Source organism: Lepidochelys olivacea, assembly GCF_965140295.1.
Source record: "Lepidochelys olivacea isolate rLepOli2 genome assembly, chromosome: 24".
Taxonomy (NCBI): domain Eukaryota; kingdom Metazoa; phylum Chordata; order Testudines; family Cheloniidae; genus Lepidochelys; species Lepidochelys olivacea.
The window spans coordinates 18476823-18493917 of record NC_140434.1 but is presented as its reverse complement, the minus strand read 5'-3'; the positions used below and the strand labels follow the sequence as shown (position 1 = coordinate 18493917).

Sequence of the window (17095 nt, the reverse complement as noted above, 5' to 3'; positions counted from 1 at the left end):
CAGCCAGATGCTTCCTCGCTGTTCTGCTCACTGAAGCAAACACCCGGGCACAATGTCACCGTGTGGGCGAACTTCGCCTGCTGTGTCACCGACGGCTGCAAGGTCGGGGCCATCCCAGGTGTGTGTCTGCTGCAAACCTAGAGCCCTGCTCCGGCCACACCTGCCTGGAGAGAACCCAGGAGTCCTGGCTCCCAGCCCCCCTGCTCTAAACACTAGACCCCACTCCCTTCCCTGAGCTGGGATCGAGCCCAGCGTGTGATGACTCCCCACCCCTGGCTGACTGTGTGTGTCTGACTGTTCTCAGTGCCAACTGTGAGCTCCGTCCCCAACGGCCGGCAGTGCCTGTCGTTCTTCAAAATGGGGGCAGATGGCTGGCAGGAGAAGGAGAAAGAGCTCTTGGCCTGCACCGGCACCGAGGACCATTGTGTTGAGGAATCTGGGATATTAACACGGGGTAAGTCCTCCAGATGGGGGCGGGGTCTGAACACAGAGTACGAGGTGGAGCCCAGGTGTCCTGGCTCAGTCCCAGCCCCCCTTGCTCTGACCCACTAGACTCCACTCCCCTGGCAGAGTTGCAGAGAGAACCCTGGAGTCCTAGTTGCTGAGATGCCAAAGGAGCACCCAAGGAGGATAAGGCCACTGCAGAGAAAGTAAATGAATTCTGTGCATCGGTCTTCACGGCTGAGGCTGGGAGGGAGATTCTCAAACCGGAGCCATTCTGTTTTGGTGACAAATCTGAGGAACTGTCCCAGATTGAGGAGTCATTACAGGAGTTTTTGCAAGAAATTGATAAATTAAACAGTAATAAGTCACCAGGTCCAGATGGGATTCGCCCAAGAGTTCGGAAGGAACTCAAATATTAAATTACAGAACGACTAACTGTGGTTTGTAACCTACCATTTAAATCAACTTCTGTTCCAACTGGCTGGAGGATGGCTAATGACACGCCAATTTCTAAAAAGGGTTCCAGAAGTGATCCCGGCAGCTGCAGGCCAATAAGTCTGACTTCAGTACAGGGCAAACTCATTGAAACTATAGGAAAGAAGAGAACTGACAGCCACATAGATGAACATAATTTGTTGGGGAAGGGTCAACATGGTTTCGGTAAAGGGAAATCACGCCTCACCAATCTACTAGAATTCTTTGAGGGGGTCAACAAGTGTGTGGACAAGGGGAATCCCATGGATACAGTGTACTTAGATTTTCAGAAAGCGTCCCTCACCAAAGGCTCTTAAGCAAAGTGAGCTGTCATGCGATAAAATCCTCTCATGGCTCAGTAACTGGTTAAAAGATAGGGAAAAAAGGGTAGGAAGAAATGGTCAGTTTTCAGAAGGGAGAGAGGTAAATAGTGGGAGTCCCCCAGGGATCTGCACTCGGCCCAATCCTATTCACCATATTCCGAAATGTCCTGGAAAAAGGGGTAAATAGTGAGGTGGCAATATTTGCAGAAGATACAAAGCTACTCAAGATAGTGAAGTCCAAAGCAGACTGTGAAGAGGTACTGAAGGATCTCTGAACTGGGTGACTGGGCAACAAAACGGGAGAGGAAATTCAGTGTTGATAAATACAAAGTAACGCACATGGGGAAACGTAATCCCAACTAGGCATACACAATGATGGGTCGCATTTACCACTCAAGAAAGATCTTGGAGTCATTGTGGAGAGTTCTCTGAAATCATCCACTCCATGTGCAGCGGCCTTGAAGAAAGGGAACAGAAAGCTGGGAATCATTAAGAAACGGACAGAGAATAAGACAGTCAACCTGTGGAACTCCTTGCCAGAGGATGTTTTGAAGGCCAAGACTATAACAGGGTTCAAACAGGAACTAGAGAAGTTTTATGTGGTGAATCATACCAGAATGTTAGTTCCTGGGGAAGGTGTAAGTCCCTCCCATTGCTGCTTCACCGACTGTAATGGCCCCTTAACCTCACAGCCATATACAAGTTCAAATTGAGAAAACCCTAAACTGGGATGTGGTACAGCTCTGTAGGCAAAGAGCAACTGCTGCAACAGTAGGTCCCAATCGTTGGAGTGCGCATTTACGAATTTACAGATCATGGCCCCCAAAGTCCCATTAAACTTCTCCACCATGCCGTTTGTTTGAGGGTGGTAAGGAGTGGCAACCAAATGATTTACCCCATGAGCTTCCAAGAGGTTTTCCATAGTTCCTGCCAGGAAATTAGTCCCTGCACCTGTGAGGATGTCGGAGGGCCAACCTACCCTGGCAAAAATGTCTGCTAGTGCCTGGCACACACTTTTAGCCCTGGGGTTGCTTAGACCTACTGCTTCCGGCCATTGGGTGGCAAAATCCATGAAAGTCAGTCTGTAATGCTTCCCTCTGGGTGTCTTTTTTGGAAAAGGACCCAGAATATTCACAACTACTCACTGAAATGGAACTTCAATGATGGGGAGTGGTTGGAGAGGGGCTTTGACCTGGTCTTCGGGTTTTCCCACTCTTTGGCATCCTTCACAAGACCGGACATAGGTGGAAACATCCTTGCCCATTCCCTCCCAGTGGAATGGCCCCCCCAAAATGGTCTTTGGTCCTGTTCAGCCCAGCATGGCCACTAGGGTGATCGTGGGCTAAGCTCAAGAGCTTGGCCCGGTATTTAGTTGGAACTACCAACTGTCTCTGAGGATGCCAGTCTTCCTGGTGTCCACCAGAAAGAGTTTCCTTGTATAAAAGTCCTCTTTCTACAACAAACCTGGATCGATTAGAAGAGCTGAGAGGCAGTGCGTTGCCCTGTGCTGCTGTCCAAGCTGTCTGGAGGCTTTCATCCGCTTCCTGTTCGGTCTGGAACTGTTCCCTTGATGCTGGAGACATCAGTTCCTCATTGGATTGTGGACCTATGCTTGGTGCCTCTGGAAGCAATGTAGGGGATGGGGCTGTTTCCGTTGACTGTGAACCGCTCTCCGCTGGGACACTATGTTGGGGTTCAGGCTCTGGCTGAGCCTCTTGTGTAGCGTTATGCGCTGCTGCCAGTTCAGGTTCGGTGGGGCCCTCTGGTGTTGAGGTTGCAAGTACTGGGTTCAGTGCTGGCAATGGGTCTGGTGCTGGTTGTTCCTCTGGTTCTGGGACTGGTTCCGTCTGGGTCTCTGGGACTGGATCCACTATTGCTGTTGCAGACATTGGCCTGTGGTCCTGGTCCATCACCTCTGACCGGGTCCTGATAGAAGTTTCCTTGTTTAGCCTGGCTGCGGGTGACCATTCCCACCCTCTTGGCCCGCTTCACGTGATTGGCCAAGTCTTCCCCCAACAGCATGGGGATGGGATAATCATCATCGACTGCAAAAGTTCACATTCCTGACCAGCCCTGGTACTGGACAGGCAATTTGGCTGTAGGCAAATTGAAAGAGTGGGACTTGAAAGGTTGAATTGTCACTTGGATCTCTGGGTTGATTAAATTGGGGTCCACTAATTAAGCATGGATAGCTCACACTTGTGCTCTGGTGTCCCTCCACTCGGTGACCTTCTTCCCGCCCACACTCACAGTTTTCCTCCACTCCAGGGGTATCTGGGAGGTATCTGGGCCTGCGGATCTTTGGTTTGATTCCGGTGCAATGAACTGTAATCTGTTGGGGTTCTTGGGGCAGTTGGCCTTTACATGCCCCAGCTCGTTACATTTGAAACATCGTCCAGCTGACGGGTCACTGGGGTGAGGTGGGTTGCTGGAGAATGGGGTGGTGGGACGATAAGGTGTTTGGAGGGTTCTTTGGGAGGTAGGTGGGGCCTTGGGCGGCCCCTGGTAATAGGGTGTGGTCTGGGGTTGTCCCTTCTGGTCTCCGCTCCAACTGTGACCAGTTCTCTTCTTCTCTGCCACCTCTACCCATCTGTCTCTAATCTCTCCTGCGTCGGTTACAGTTTGGGCTTCCCATCTAGGATGTATCTTTCTATTTCCTCAGGAAAACCATCTAAGAATTGTTCCATTTGCATTAGGAAGGGCAAATTTACTGGAGATTCAACACTTGCTCCTGATATCCAGGCATCCCAGTGTTTCACAATGTGGTAGGCATGTCGGGTAAATGACACGTCTGGTTTCCAGCTTAGGGCTCTGAACCTCCAACGAGAATGCTCGGGTGTTATCCCCATTTTGACTCTCGCCTCGGATTTAAACAGTTCATGCTCGTTCATGTGTTCTTTAGGCATTTCAGCCGCCACCTCAGCTAATTGTCCACTGAGCTGCGGCCTCAGCTCTACCATGTATTGGTCTGTAGAGATGCTGTACCCAAGGCAGGCCCTTTTGAAGTTTTCTGAGAAGGCCTCGGTATCATCGCATGCCTTGTAGGTGGGGAACTTTCTGGGATGGGAAGTGGTACCTTTAGAAGGATTGCTAGAGTTTGTTGGTATATTCTGCTGAGTCTTTACCTTCTCCATCTCCAGTTCATGCTTCCTCTCTTTTTCCTTCTCCTCCTCCACATGCTGCCTCTCTTTTTCCTTCTCCTCCTCCACATGCTTCCTTGCCTCCATTTCCCTCCTGTGGGCAGCCTCCTGTACCTCCTTCTCCAGCCGCATGAGTTCTATCTGTCTTTCATGTTCCTTTTGTTTTTCCCTCAGCCTGAAATCTGGCTAATTCCAGCATTTCTTGAGCCGTGGATTCTGTCATCCTAACCTCTCTGTTTTTAACTAACTTTACAGCCGAGGTTTGGAAATAAACAAACAAACAAAACTTGGCTGTAAAATTTTGCTGTGCTGGAATAGGATACCTATTCTCTGATAGTGATTGTCAGCCTACAGAAAAAGACAATTCCCTTTGTCTCTGCTCTGGACCCAAATCAAAGCAAAAAACCTCCAACTACTTGAAAACCTGCTTATCAGCAGCCCCAAAGGAAAAAAGAAATTCGTGTTCAATTCTGTGCTCCTCCTAAAACAAAATCAAAATCCTAAAAAAAACCAAAACCCTGCCACTTTTGTCTCCAGGAAAATGGGTAGAACCCCCCCCCCCCCGCATTTAGTTTTAGGGGGAAAAAATCTCTGCAGGAGATTAACTACTCTGCTTCCAGGCAAAGAAAACCTGCAATTCACAGAGATAATCCCCTTTTGTCTCTGCTCTGGCTCCAAAGCAGAGAAAAAACTAGTTGCTTTCAGTTGGACCTCCTTTCCAGCAGCCCCAAAGGAAAAAAAATATTTCCTTTTTGAAATCCGTTTTTCTGGTTCAAAAAATCTCAAAATGATCTCAAAATGATTTCAGGTTAATCCCACCACTCTGCCACCATGTCAAGGTTCCTTCCCCACTCTGAACTCTAGGGTACAGATGTGGGGACCTGCATGGAAACCTCCTAAGCTTACTTTCATCAGCTTAAGTGAAAACTTCCCCAAGGTACAAATTAATTTTGTACTTTGCCCCTAGATTTCTACTGCCACCACCAAACTTTAACTGGGTTTACTGGGAAACGTAGTTTGGACACGTCTTTCCCCCCAAATCCTCCCAACCCTTGCACCCCACTTGCTGGGGAAGGTTTTGTAAAAATCCTCACCAATTTGCATAGGTGACCACAGACCCAAAACCTTGGATCTTAGAACGATGAAAAAGCATTGAGTTTCCTTACAAGAAGACTTTTAATAGAAGTAGAAAAGAATCACCTCTGTAAAATCAGGATGGCAAATACCTTACAGGGGAATTAGATTCAAAACAGAGAGAATGCCTCTAGGCAAAACCTTAAGTTACAAAAAGACACACAGACAGGAATATCCATTCTATTCAGCACAGCTATTTTCTCAGCCATTTAAAGAAATCATAATCTAACACATATCTAGCTAGATTACTTACTAAATTCTAAGAGTCCATTCCTGTTCTGTCCCCGGCAAAAGCATCACACAGACAGACACAGACCCTTTGTTTTTCTCTCTTCTCCCAGCTTTTGAAAGTATCTTATCTCCTCATTGGTCATTTTGGTCAGGTGCCAGCGAGGTTACCTTTAGCTTCTTAACTCTTTACAGGTGAGAGGATTTTTCTTCTGGAGAGGAGGGATTATAAATGAGTTTACCCTTCCCTTTCTATTTATGACAACAGGTGAAAGTGTTTTGCCACTGGCCATGGGGGATTTTATAGCACCGGGGACAGAAAGGTGGTTCCCCTTCCTTTTATATTTATGACAGGTCCTTTCTTATGTTATTCTAAAAATACATAAGTGTTACGGCCACATTGTGACTGACAAATAGCTTCCTTTCTCAGTTCCCCCATGTAATGATAAAATAACTCCACTGGGATATAAATATTGTTCTTACAGTTCAGTGGATAGTACATAGAGCTGCACAAACAAGTCATTGTGTCAGGAAATTTTAGCTCGTACTGACTTCACTAGTGCTTTATATCTGGCCTATTGTAAAATGAGGCAAACATCAAGATAAGCTGATGTACCCCCTGGAAGACCTGTGTGTACCCCTGGAGTACACGGACCCCTGGCTGAGAACCACAGATCTCCACTAACGCACATGGGAATTGGCCTCAAGACACATTGCATCACCTGATCAGCCAAAGTCACATGCAGGGTTGTGAAATCTCCCATCTCCGGGTCCACCAGGATGTCATGGGGCAGCCCCAGCCGATCCCCCATAGGGCAGGTATTTGCCATCCTGCCAGATAAAACCACAGCCAGATGCTTCCTTGCTGTTCTGTCACTGCAGCTAACATCCAGGCACCATGTGGGTGGCTCTGCCCCTCTGCCTGCTGTCCGCTCTCCTGGCCACAGGTGAGTCCCGTACATCTCCGGGCACAGGGAGCCGGGTGGTGGGGTCGGGAATTCACTTGGGGAACGTGCTGCTGTCGATGGTGGATTCTGGGGTCAGGATGGAATTTGTGGGTAAAACCAGCAAGAGGAAAACCCAGAGTCACGTCCCCCGGCTGACTCGGGGAGAGCAGGGATTGGAGCCTGGGACGCCCACACCCACGCTAGGGGCCTGGCCAGCGGGTCTGAGTCCGTCTGTCCTTCCTTCCTCTCATTCCTCCTCCAGCTCTCGCCCGAGCTTGAATCATAGAATCATAGAATCATAGAATATCAGGGTTGGAAGGGACCCCAGAAGGTCATCTAGTCCAACCCCCTGCTCGAAGCAGAACCAATTCCCAGTTAAATCATCCCAGCCAGGGCTTTGTCAAGCCTGACCTTAAAAACCTCTAAGGAAGGAGATTCTACCACCTCCCTAGGTAACGCATTCCAGTGTTTCACCACCCTCTTAGTGAAAAAGTTTTTCCTAATATCATATCTAAACCTCCCCCACTGCAACTTGAGACCATTACTCCTCGTTCTGTCATCTGCTACCATTGAGAACAGTCTAGAGCCATCCTCTTTGGAACCCCCTTTCAGGTAGTTGAAAGCAGCTATCAAATCCCCCCTCATTCTTCTCTTCTGCAGGCTAAACAATCCCAGCTCCCTCAGCCTCTCCTCATAAGTCATGTGTTCCAGACCCCTAATCATTTTTGTTGCCCTTCGCTGGACTCTCTGCAATTTATCCACATCCTTCTTGTAGTGTGGGGCCCAAAACTGGACACAGTACTCCAGATGAGGCCTCACCAATGTCGAATAGAGGGGAATGATCACGTCCCTCGATCTGCTCGCTATGCCCCTACTTATACATCCCAAAATGCCATTGGCCTTCTTGGCAACAAGGGCACACTGCTGACTCATATCCAGCTTCTCGTCCACTGTCACCCCTAGGTCCTTTTCCGCAGAACTGCTGTCTAGCCATTCGGTCCCTCGTCTGTAGCTGTGCATTGGGTTCTTCCGTCCTCAGTGCAGGACCCTGCACTTATCCTTATTGAACCTCATCAGATTTCTTTTGGCCCAATCCTCCAATTTGTCTAGGTCCTTCTGTATCCTATCCCTCCCCTCCAGCATATCTACCACTCCTCCCAGTTTAGTATCATCCGCAAATTTGCTGAGAGTGCAATCCACACCATCCTCCAGATCATTTATGAAGATATTGAACAAAACCGGCCCCAGCACCGACCCTTGGGGTACTCCACTTGATACCGGCTGCCAACTAGACATGGAGCCATTGATCACTACCCGTTGAGTCTGACAATCTAGCCAGCTTTCTACCCACCTTGGGGTCATCCCGATGAGGAGCAGCACCCCCGTCCACATGTCATCCTGCCTAGAAATGTTCCCCTGCCTGTCAGCGCTGAGATTCCTGCCAGGACTCCTGGCTTCATTCCCCGGGTTTGAAAGGGGAATGGGGGTGCAACGGGTGGGGGCTGGGAGCCAGGACTTCTGGGCTCATTCCCCAGCTGTTGAAGCGGGCTGGGGTGTAGTGAGTTTGAGCAGAGATGGCTGCAAATCAGGACTCCCGGGTTCTGTCCGTGGTTCTGAAAGAGGAGTGGGATCTCGTGGGTTAGATTGGGCTGGGAGTCAGGAGTGAGGATTTCTCAGCTGTCTTCTTGGTTCTAACCCTAAATTGAACACATCCTTTTTCTACCTCAGTTTCCATATTTCTTTGATGGGGATAATATAACTTTGCAACCATCTAGTGACATATAAGGGCAGGGGAAGGTGTTCTGAGGTTTAATTGATGTTTACACATGAAAGCTCTAAAAAAACCAAAGTGGGAAAATCTTTCTTTCTTTCTTAAAACTACCTTATGCTCATGTAATGAATTTAAAGGCCCCCACGCTCTGGAGAGGAAAGAGTTGATGCTCCTGGGATCGCTGGATGGAGGTGCACAGCCATCTATCCAAAGGCTTGACAAGCGTCAATTGTATTCTGAAGAAGCAAATTGGCAGGATCAGCAATGAAAAGTGGGCTGAAGTCGAGTGTGGCTGAGCTGATGTAACTCTGAGAGGCAGAGGCCTGGAGCAGAGAGTGACGGCGGGGTGTGTGTGTGTGTGTGTGAAAGGTTCACCGCAAAGCCAGGCAGAAACCCCTTTTCAGAGCAGCCGAAGTCTTGTTTTTCTGTCTACACAGACGTGTGGGGTTTGTTCGCAGGCACAAGCTGCACCCCAGATAGCCACGTCAGCAGCTGAAAATGTATTCTAGCCACAGACACTCAGGCAGCAAACTGACTTGTCTGCGGTTTTGAGTAAGATACAAATGACCAGCTAGCAAGATGCCTTTCCCCATCCGGAGATTTAAATGGAACTGGGCAGAACTGCTGCAAAAGCAGGTGGCATTTCTCCAAGATCTGCCTGCCCACACGTTCAGTGAGGAGGCATTGGTGGTAACAACTCCCACAGTTGGTTGGTGGTGGTATTTCGCCCACGGGCACTGCCTGGGGACGGGTGGGAAGCCTCGGTTTGTACTGAGAAGGGATTTTTCCAACCTCCAGGGAGCGCTCTGCAATGCGAGGTGTGTGTGTCCGCAGAGCAATCATGCTCCGGCCCCCTGCAGCCCTGCGCCCCCTCGGAAGCGACCTGCGTCACTGTCGTGGCTGAGTTCAGGCTGGGTGAGTGAAAGAAGATTCCTACTAAGTGTAGACACCATTGTCCTCCTGAAGCCAGGGGGTCGAAACCAGGAGTCCTGGCTCCCAGCCCCTCCCCCTACTCTAACCAATAGACTCTCCTCCTCTCCAGGAGCAGGGACTGCTCCGTCTGGAAAGGTAATGTCATAGACAGGGGATGGGATGAGATGGGAATTGCAGTGGGTGGCTGTGGGCCCTGGATCAGACAGAAGAGAGGATTTTATCGGGGGTGGGGGGGGAAGATGAGATTAGTTGGGGGTGGGGTGGATGGAACAAAAGGGGAGGATGAAGCAGCTGGGGGTCCATTGGGGAGCTCAGAGGTGATTCTACGTTTCTCTTCCACAGTGGGAAACTCCTTCTCCTACACTGGTAAATCGTGCCTGGAGCCCAAGAACTGTGAGCCCGGCCCCTTCTCGCTGACCTACGCGCACAATGTCACCGTGCGGGCGAACATCGCCTGCTGTGACACCGACGGCTGCAACGCCGGGGCCATCCCAGGTGTGTGTCTGCTGCAAACCTAGAGCCGTGCTCTGGCCATACCTGCCTGGAGAGTACCCAGGAGTCCTGGCTCCCAGCCCCCCTGCTCTAACCACTAGACCCCACTCGCTTCCCCGAGCTGGGATCGAGCCCAGCGTGTGGTGAATCTCCACCCCTGGCTGACTGTGTGTGTCTGACTCTTCTCAGTGCCAACTGTGAGCTCCGTCCCCAATGGCCGGCAGTGCCCTTCTTTCTTCAAAAAGGGGGCATATCGCTGGCAGGAGAAGGAGCTCTTGGCCTGTACCGGCGCGGAGGACCATTGTGTTGAGGAATCTGGGATATTAACACTGGGTAAGTTCTCCAGATGGGGGCGGGGTCTGAACACAGAGTACGAGGTGGAGCCCAGGTGTCCTGGCTCAGTCCCAGCCCCCCTTGCTCTGACCCACTAGACTCCACTCCCCTGGCAGAGTTACAGAGAGAACCCTGGAGTCCTACTTGCTGAGATGCCAAAGGAGCACCCAAGGAGGATAAGGCCACTGCAGAGAAAGTAAATGAATTCTGTGCATCGGTCTTCACGGCTGAGGCTGGGAGGGAGATTCCCAAATCGGAGCCATTCTGTTTTGGTGACAAATCTGAGGAACTGTCCCAGATTGAGGAGTCATTACAGGAGTTTTTGCACCAAATTGATAAATTAAACAGTAATAAGTCACCAGGACCAGATGGGATTCGCCCAAGAGTTTGGAAGGAACTCAAACGTCAAATTACAGAATGACTAACTGTGGTTTGTAACCTACTTTTTAAATCAGCTTCTGTTCCAACTGGCTGGAGGATGGCTGATGACACGCCAATTTCTAAAAAGGGCTCCAGAGGTGATCCCGGCAGCTGCAGGCCAATAAGTCCGACTTCAGTACTGGGCAAACTCATTGAAACTATAGGAAAGAAGAGAACTGTCAGACACATAGATGAACATAATGTGTTGTGGAAGGGTCAACATGGTTTTGGTAAAGGGAAATCACGCCTCACCAATCTACTAGAATTCTTTGAGGGGGTCAACAAGTGTGTGGACAAGGGGGATCCCATGGATATAGTGTACTTAGATGTGGCGGTTCAATGATGAGACAGAACACAGCTTTATGCAAGCAAGGAGGCTGGTCAGCTGAGATGGGCTGTTCTGCCCCCCCCCGCCTTCCACCTTCTCCTTTTATTATATTTCTCCCCCCTAAGCATTACACACTGCTACCGCAAAAAGATACACAAAGGAATGTATGACGTTGATTAATATACTTATTTACCATCCTTTATCTACTACAATCCTGGTTCTCAGGCCTTGAGCCCAGGCTAAGAAAGCTTCCCACAGTTGCTGCCCCAACAATCAAGTTCTCATGGTTCATATCTAGCCCTTGTCCTTGGATAGAGCAATGTGTGCATTGCTTCTACAAAACAGTCAGGGTGAGCCCCGCCTGCTTCCAGGTGGAATAGCTAAACATGAACCCTTCATTTAGATTTTCAGAAAGTGTCCCTCACCAAAGGCTCTTAAACAAAGTGAGCTGTCACGCGATAAAATCCTCTCATGGCTCAGTAACTGGTTAAAAGATAGGGAAAAAAGGGTAGGAAGAAATGGTCAGTTTTCAGAAGGGAGAGAGGTAAATAGTGGGAGTCCCCCAGGGATCTGCACTGGGCCCAGTGCTATTCACCAAATTCCGAAATGTTCTGGAAAAAGGGGTAAATCGTTAGGTGGGAAAATTTGCAGAAGATACAAACCTACTCAAGATATTAAAGTCCAAAGGAGACTGCGAAGAGGTACTAAAGGGTCTCTCAGAACTGGGTGACTGGGCAACAAAATGGCAGAGGAAATTCAATGTTGATAAATGCAAAGTAACGCACATGGGCAAACGTAATCCCAACTAGACATACACAATGATGGGTCGAATTTACCACTCAAGAAAGATCTTGGAGTCACTGTGGATACTTCTCTGAAATCATCCACTCCATGTGCAGCGGCCGTAAAAAAGCAAACAGAATGCTGGGAATCATTCATAAAGGGACAGAGAATGAGACAGACAATAGCATGTTGCCTCAATATAAATCCATGGGACGCCCACAACTTGAACACTGCATGCGGATGTGGTCGCCCCTCTCAGAAAAGAGATATTGGAATTGGAAAATCTTCAGAAAAGCCCAACCAAAATGATGAGGGGGATGGAACGGCTGCCATATGAGGAGAGATTAATAAGAGTGGGACTTTTCATCCTGGACAAGAGACGGCTAAGGGGGATATGATCGAGGTCTAAAGAAGGTTGAAGGGTGTGGAGGAAGGAAATAAGGAAGTGTTATTTACTCCTCTTAAAATAAAAACGAGGGGTCACCACAGGCAGCAGGTTTAAAACAAACCAAAGGAAGTACTCCTTCACACAACGCACAGTCAACCTGTGGAACTCATTGCCGGAGGATGTTTTGACGGCCAAGACTATATAACAGGGTTCAAACAGGAACTAGAGAAGTTCCTGGAGGACAGGTCCATCTGTGGCTATAGCCAGGATGGGCAGGGAAGGTGGCCCTAGCCTCTGTTTGCCAGGAGCTGGGAATGGGCGACGGGATGGATCACTGGATGATTCCCTGTTCTGTTCCTTCCCTCTGAGGCACCTGGCACTGGCCAGAGGATACTGGGCTAGATGGACCTTTGGGGTGACCCAGGGGGGCCGTTCCTCGGTTATGTTCTCACGTTGTTCCAGCCCCCTGCTCTGAGCACTAGACCCCACTCTGCCTGCAGAGCCGGGTGCAGTCCTGCTGGGAGGGGAGTGTGTGAGAAACCACATGGGGGTCAGGGGAGGGGATGTGGGAGCCCCCGATCACGTCTCTCTCCCCCCGTCCAGGTGGCATCACCCTGACGAAGATTGCGGCTGGATGTGTCTCCCCTGGCACCTGCGTGAAGAGAGTGGGGGTGAAGAAATACGCCCAGGGCGTGGTGGAGGTGCTGAGCCGGGCCGACTGCTACCCAGCTCCCAGGGCTGCCGGGGGCATCGGGGAGCCCTGAGCCCCGGCGTGGCATCCTCCCCTTCTGCTGCGCACTGGGCTGCAGTGCACCTCCCTTCAGCAGCCTCCGGCTGGTGGTTCTCTTTGGGGGGGATTGTGGGTCCCTTTTGTGCACTGGCTGAATAAAGCGAGTTGTGGGGAAAGCACCCCCCTTGCTCCTTGTCCCCTGACCGCCCCCTACCGGGCGCCCCCCGCCCCTATCTGTGCACGAGTGATGCTGGCAGGAAGAGAACCCGGGAGTCCTGACTCCCAGTACCCCACCCTGTAACCCACCAGACCATACTCCCTTCTGAAAGCCAGGGATAGAGCCCAGGAGTCCTGGCTCCCAAGCCCCCTGCTCTAACCACTGGACCCCTCTCCCCTTGCAGGGCCAGGGAATGGAACCCAGGAGTCCTGCCTTTACCCCCTCCCGGAAGGCAAGCCCCGTGGCCTGAGGAAAGGCACCGGCGGGCTGAGCTCCCCTGGGGAAGGAGGGCTGTGGGAAGGAGAGGCCGTGGCTCACCCAGCTGTCCAGGCGGGCGGGAAAGCCCTGGAGGGGAGAAATGTCCTTCTAGGTTGATTTTGCAGGGCTCAGTTCGTCCCGCTCTCTGGAGCGGCTCCACTGGGTGTGCCGGGCTCAGGGATGGTGTCAGGAAACAGGGCAGATCCCCCCAACCGGTGGTGCTCTGTGAGCAGATTTCACCCAGCGTGAACTCCTGGATCGCTGCCCCCGTCTGACCCCGGAGTCACAGCCAGTCCCCTCAGAGACTCTCAGACAAGCCGGACTTTGTGAGGAAAGTTCACGTACACCCCAAACCAGCCCACCCAGGTTGTCCCCTGCCCCAGGAGACCGGTCACTTACCCCAGAGCCACGGGACCCCAGATCCTCCACCAAAGGCAACGCTGGCAGCCAGGTCTGTAGGAATCTCGCTAAAGGGTCGTGAGCTAAGGAAAGGGAATGAGGGTCACGAGGGGTTAAAGCCGGTAAAATTCATGCCCGGGTGAGTCGCAGTCTGTAATTCCAAACGGTGGCGGTGAAGGAAGAAACTGCCATTTTCCAAAGTCTTTTCAGGTGCCCCCAGACGGTCTCCAGGGATCCCCGCTTTGCATCCGGTTCCGGTCCCTGTAAGCGTCCAGCCAGCCCAGCGAGGCAGGGTTCCCTCAATCCATCCTTACAGCTTCTTCTCCCAGAGAAGAAGGTGGCAGGGCCCCCACCCACGTGGGCTTTGCCTTCGATGGGGGGAGGGAGGAACGCGGTGGTCTGCACACGCGATGCCCCTGCCTTTGGGGTCAGCACTTTTCTGGTGCTAAAGCTCTTTGTTAGCATCCCTACGGCATTGTCAAGGTTCCTTCCCCACTCTGAACTGTAGGGTACAGATGTGGGGACCTGCATGAAAACCTCCGAAGCTTACTTTTACCAGCTTAGGTTAAAACTTCCCCAAGGTACAAGCTATTTTACCCTTTCCCTTGGATTTCCACTGCCACCACAAAACTTTATCTGGGTTCCTGAGAAAACGTAGTTTGGAAACGTCTTTCCCCCCAAAATCCTCCCAACTCTTGCACCCCACTTCCTGGGGAAGGTTTGGTACAAATCCTCACCAATTTGCATAGGTGACCACAGACCCAAACCCTTGGATCTAAGAACAAAGAAAAAGCATTCAGTTTCCTTACAAGAAGACTTTTAATAGAAGTAGAAAAGAATCACCTCTGTAAAATCAGGATGGCAAATACCTTACAGGGGAATTAGATTCAAAACAGAGAGAATCCCTCTAGGCAAAACCTTAAGTTACAAAAAGACACACAGACAGGAATATCCATTCTATTCAGCACAGCTATTTTCTCAGCCATTTAAAGAAATCATAATCTAGCACATACCTAGCTAGATTACTTACTAAATTCTAAGAGTCCATTCCTGTTCTGTTCCCGGCAAAAGCATCACACAGACAAACACAGACTCTTTGTTTTTCTCCCTCCTCCCAGCTTTTGAAAGCATCTTATCTCCTCATTGGTCATTTTGGTCAGGTGCCAGCGAGGTTACCTTTAGCTTCTTAACCCTTTACAGGTGAGAGGATTTTTCCTCTGGACAGGAGGGATTATAAAGGGGTTTACACTTCCCTTTATATTTATGACAACAGGTGAAAGTGTTTTGCCACTGGCCATGAGGGATTTTAGAGCTCCAGGGACAGAAAGGTGGTTCCCCTTCCCTTTATATTTATGACAGGTCCGTTCTTATGTTATTTTAAAAATATATAAAAGTGTCACGGCCACACTGTGACTGACAAATAGCTGCCTTTCTCATTTCCACTGTGTAATTATAAGATAACTCCACTGGGATATAAACATTGTTCTTACAGTTCCGTGGATAGTACATAGAGCTGCACAAACAAGTCATTGTGTCAGGAAATTTTAGCTCGTACTGACTTCACTAGTGCTTTATATCTGGCCTGTAGTAAAATGAGGCAAACATCAAGATGAGCTGATGTATTACCGTGGAAGACCTGTGTGTACCCCTGGGGTACACGGACCCCTGGCTGAGAACCACTGGTCTCCACGAATACACAAGGAAATTGGCCTCAAGACACATTGGCATCACCTGATCAGCCAGTGTCACATGCAGGGTTCTGAAATCTCCCGTCTCCGGGTCCACCAGGATGTCACGGGGCAGCCCCAGCCGATCGCCCAGGGGGTAGGTATTTGCCAACTTTTCCGCAAAGAAGGACCTGGGGATTACAGTGGATGAGAAGCTGGCTATGAGACAGCAGGGTGGCCTTGTTGCCAAGAAGGCCAACGGCATTTTGAGCTGCATCAGTAGGAGCGTTGCCAGCAGATGGAGGGAAGTGATCGTTCCCCTCTATTCGGCACTGGTGAGGCCACATCTGGAGTACTGGGTCCTGTTTTGGGCCCCCCACTACAGAAGGGATATGGACAAATTGGAGAGAGTCCAGCGGAGGGCAAGGAAAATGATTCGGGGGCTGGAGCACGTGACTTAGGAGGGGAGGCTGAGGGAACTGGGCTTCTTTTGTCTGCAGAAGAGAAGATTGAGGGTGGAATTTGATAGCAGCCTTCAACTACCTGAGGGGGGTTCCAAAGGGGATGGAGCTCGGCTGTTCTCAGTGATGGCAGATGGCAGAACGAGGAGCAATGGTCTCCAGTTGCAGTGGGGGAGGTCTAGGTTGGAGGTCAAGGGGAGGGACGGCATCCACAGGACAGCAACCGGGACCCCAGGGCAGGTCACAGCAGTGAGAGCTCAGCTGCCCGGCCCTGGGGAGCAGCTGGCCGCACGCTGCATGGTGGACGTCTCTTTTTCTTCCATCGGCGGCGGTTACTACTTCAGGCTCATGATGGCCAGCGAGAAGCCGGGAAGGCTGGGCTGTGCAGGCCCTGCGGCCCGCCCGCCCCTTCTGTCTGCAGTCCCACCCCTGTTCTGCTCCCTCCCCCGTGGCCCTGCCCCGGTTCCCCCCACAGTCCTGTCCCAGTCCACCCACCCCCTTGCAGCCCCCCAGCCCACGTCTCCAAGACCAGGAAAGATCTGTCCCGCCGCCAACTGGGGGTGAGAGCTCTTCCAGTCCCCGGGCCACAGCCGCAGCTGGGATCCGGGTGCTGGGGCTTCCCCCGCCACCTGGCACTTCTGCCAGGCACCGGGCTTGGGGTGCAGGGGTGCCCATTTTGCAGGGGCCCCCAATGGGCTGAGGCTGCTGGGCACAGGCCCTGACGGCCCATTGGCTAATCCACCACCGCTGCACTGCGGGTAGGGGTGCAGGCTCCCCTGGCTGAGCTGCCCTGGCAGGGCGGGGCAGGTGAGGGCAGGGGGCTCTGTGTGTGGACGGAGCGGGGTTTGGGTTTAAACACGGTTCAGAGCCATGTCCACAGGGAGAGGGGGAAGCCGGCTGGCTTTGAAACAGGGGAGCGTGGCTCTGAACTCGCTTGCAAAGCCACAGGGTGTGACAAGAGGCTCTGGCCCCATAGGGAGCCTGGGGCTGAGCCTTGCCCAGAGCTGGGCCAAGGGCATAGCCAGGTAAAGCGGGAACTGCCGGGAGGCTGCGGGGGCCTGGCCCACTGGAAATCCCGGCCCCGGGCGTCCCTTTGTCCTAGTGCCGATGGGCCTGGAGAGCCGGGGCTGGAAGGAATCCAGGACAGGCGCTCACCTTCCCAGATCTGCCCGCTGATGGAAATGCACTGGCTGGCACGGCCCTCGCACTGCAGGGTCTCCGTGCT

General features: G+C 51.4%; 1 pseudogene across 1 annotated transcript; it reads left to right on the top strand.

The window, feature by feature from the left end:
• Positions 1-6597: 6597 nt before the first annotated feature.
• On the top strand, positions 6598-12918 carry LOC311512169 (phospholipase A2 inhibitor and Ly6/PLAUR domain-containing protein-like; annotated as a pseudogene). The gene is made up of 5 exons: positions 6598-6690; positions 9260-9376; positions 9737-9889; positions 10076-10219; positions 12742-12918. The product of its transcript is annotated as a phospholipase A2 inhibitor and Ly6/PLAUR domain-containing protein-like (transcript).
• The last annotated feature ends 4177 nt before the right edge of the window (positions 12919-17095 follow it).